This window comes from Lethenteron reissneri, chromosome 60 (genome assembly GCF_015708825.2).
Source record: "Lethenteron reissneri isolate LAM-NWPU_2019-01 chromosome 60, ASM1570882v1, whole genome shotgun sequence".
Classification (NCBI taxonomy): Eukaryota; Metazoa; Chordata; class Hyperoartia; order Petromyzontiformes; family Petromyzontidae; genus Lethenteron; species Lethenteron reissneri.
Window position 1 is genome coordinate 4,022,070 of NC_083838.1, and position 3,439 is coordinate 4,025,508.

Below are 3,439 nucleotides of genomic sequence, written 5' to 3' on the forward strand. Positions count from 1 at the left end.
CGCCTGACCCCCCCCCCCCCCCCCCACCCCCCAGGTGCGTGACGTCATTTATGGACGGCCCCTAACCTAATAAAAGTTGAAGGCGGTACAGTACTATAGTAATAGAGCAAGTGCAGAATCACCCAACCGGAATTGATAGCTTGAAAGTATTTAGCGCGGGCACCCTGGAAAGTGCGGGGCCAGTAGCATATGTAGCTAAATTTCGATTTAAAGCTTTCGTGACTGCAGGGATTCATCTTCTTGGTTCTTTCGGTAAAGTCACGTAGAAGGCAAATAATAAAATAATAAAAATAAACATAAAATAAATCTCACAATTATTTCATTATGTTTTATTTTTAATATTTTATTATCTCCGTAAAATTAAAACATTATAAAATAATTCTCACAATTATTTTATGTTTTATTTGTATTATTGTATTATTTCCCTTCCACGTGACTTTACCGAAAGAACCAAGCAGACACATGTAGCTACTTTTGCTACTACGCCACTGCTTCATGTACAACCTGAACACACACAGAGGACAACGTCGAAATACGACTAAAGGGGGGTGAGGTGGGGGGGGGGGGGGTGGAGAATGGTAAGCGACGAATCCGCTTGTCGGATCGCTCTTTGCAATTTGGGAGCGTCGCTTTGCGCCCACGGCACGTCACGTTTCGTGACACGGCTGACTGCCTCTCTCTGACCGCCTTTTCCGAGAAACTACGGTTGCCCCCCTTCGGGTGACGCGAATATAAATAAGCCGGTAACAGCGCTGCTCCGCGTTCAGCCTCGCCCAGCTGAACCAGAGGGCATCGTTGATGCTGGTGAGTGATCCACGATGCATTTGGAATCCATCGTGTGCGAGATGTTAACCACCTTGCGCAGGTACGCAGGCGGTTCGCGGTGTCTATCACAACCACTGCCAATAAACCTGCAACTTGAATCACTACCTATGAGATCTTCACTCAAAACTGCTCTAGAGGAGTTGTTGTACACCCCTAGCTGCCAGTGCAATTTCGTGGCCTAAAATACAATGTTTCGCTCGGATAATCGCTGCAAAGTATGATCTGTGTTTTGATTTAGTGTGCTGATCTTTAAGGTGCATTGAAAAATGTTGATAATCCGACTGATGCTCCTGCTGCTGTTGTGGAGTGACTCATGCAGCCAGCTATGGCTGCAGGGTTTTTGTAGTACAATGTTGTTTATGTCGTTTATTGTGAAAATTCCGTCACAGTTCCTATGATCACTGTTCATTGCTTTTACTGGCTTCAGTTTGGTGATTTTTTTAAACGTTTTTCGGTTTGGCCATGTTAGTACAGAGTTTAGGACTGATGGCCATAATCTAAGTTGTCTTGTGGTTGTTGTTGGAAATAATATTTGGCCTAAACTTACGCATACAAATAAGACAAATATAAGCATCCCTGTTTTTTTAAAAAGTTACCGCATTCACTTGCACCCCGCTTCAATCTCGCAGACTTGGGGGTGATGTATTTCCGTGCAGTGATTTTGATTAAGTTGTATGTACGTGGTGCTTAACGTCGTGTATGTAATATTGGACACTGGAATCAAGCGGAGCGACTTTGTTTTTTGTCACGCTCCAAGACTGGGTTACAGATTGGTAACAAATTCCCATTTTCTGTTCACGTGACAGCCCTTACTAATTGGCTGTATGGGTTTCACGACGCGTTTATATATATACGCAATCTATCTTATTTTGGAGCTTTCGTGACTGCAGGATTTATTCTTTGGTTCTTTCGGTTAAGTCACGTCTAAAGATAAAATAATAAATTGAATAATAGCATATTACGACGTTTCGATTGCAACACAAGCAATCATCATCAGGCATGAAAGAATAGCAACAAAATCTAACTAGAAACTATAGACTGACACACAAGCAGACAGACATCACAAGGACACACAGAGAGAGGACACATCATCACAAAGAGAGAGGCCGTTTCTACAAACCCTCTCTCTTTGTGCCGATATGTGTCTGTCTGCTTGTATGTCTGTCTATAGTTTTCTAGTTAGATTTTTGTTGCTATTTCTTTCATGCCTGATGATGATTGCTTGTGTTGCAATCGAAACGTCGTAATACGCATATAACCCATAAACCTCTACTATTGTAGATATTGGTCGCTAAGGCCTACGTGTCGTTCTCGTCTCCACGGCGTGCCACGTATAACCCATCCGATGTCGCGATGGTGGCTGGTGGCAGTTCCTGAAGAAGAAAAAGAAAGAGGAAGTGAGCTCAAAGACGTTTTGGTCACTAACGATTCACAGTGATTGTGCGCGTCGTTGTGTGGAATGTAAGTAAACACCTAACCCTCATTTTACAGGGAAGAGCAGATTGGTGATTTAAATACATTGCCGCCCACCCCCTTCCCCGATATGTGATATTGCAGATAACAGGAAGATATTTATTCCAAGTTCCTGTGTGTGGATACACGCCACCGGTATGTTATACGACTTCTCACACATCTCAATTTACACCATTGGAACCTCATTTGCCAGTTGCAAAATATAATAATTGTTTTTTGCCATTTTATCTGGCAACAAAACTGACACCTTTTTTTACAAGGAGTTATGTTTGCATTAACCACAATACCTGCAGTCAGAATGCTTACCCCGAGCTCTCATACTCTGATAGTGCATTGTCCTTGAGTTGTGCGCGTTTTGGCGTCATCTGGTGAGACTAGGCTCTAAAGAAAGCTGTCTCGGGTGTGGACCAATCAATTTCAAGGACAGTGCATACATTATCAGAGTTGTGTTTTTTGTTTGCATTCTGACTGCAGGTATTGTGGTTAATGCAAACATGACTCCTTGTAAAAAAAAGGTGTCAATTTTGTTGCCAGATAAAATGGTAAAAAAACAATTATCACATCTCAATTTGTGTGTGTGTGTGTGCTTCCTGTATTGCGAAATAAAAAGCATCTTAGGGAACGTTGCAAAATCATCTTTGCTGCCAACATTGCAGATGGCTCGTCGTTTGTACCGTACAGTATTTCTATTCATGGACGCAGCAGTAGCAGCCAGCGAGTAAACGTCCGGGTTTGATGAACATTGACCCGTCGATCAAAGGTCCAGGAGCCGGTAATCCATCTCGGTGGAATGTCAACAGGGGCGGCGTTTCGAGACTCTCTACTGCGAGCAACTTTGGGGACCACTTTGCGAACCGTTCAATCGGCGCCGCCACCACCAAACCCCAAGGGCAGATCTCGGCTGAGGTTTTGGGTAAACTGGGAAACATTTTGCACTCGGTTGACACACAAATCAACAAGGGGCACCAGGAGTCAAACGAGGGTGAGAACCACTGCTCGAGAGGGTAAGTCGACCCGTGGCACCTGCTGGGCAGTGGCGGCTCCTGCAAAATCTCTCAGGGGGGGCAAATGTCTGGATGATTGATAGGATAAGGTCCACCCATGCAATGGATAAATTAACAGCGTAAGCATGTAAAGGCAA

General features: G+C 43.9%; 1 long non-coding RNA gene across 1 annotated transcript; it reads left to right on the forward strand.

Moving 5' to 3' along the window:
* The first annotated feature begins 779 nt into the window (after positions 1–779).
* Positions 780–3,273, forward strand: LOC133358048 (uncharacterized). Its single transcript, XR_009757018.1, has 3 exons — positions 780–804; positions 2,383–2,433; positions 3,099–3,273. It is a non-coding gene; the product is annotated as an uncharacterized LOC133358048 (long non-coding RNA).
* The last annotated feature ends 166 nt before the right edge of the window (positions 3,274–3,439 follow it).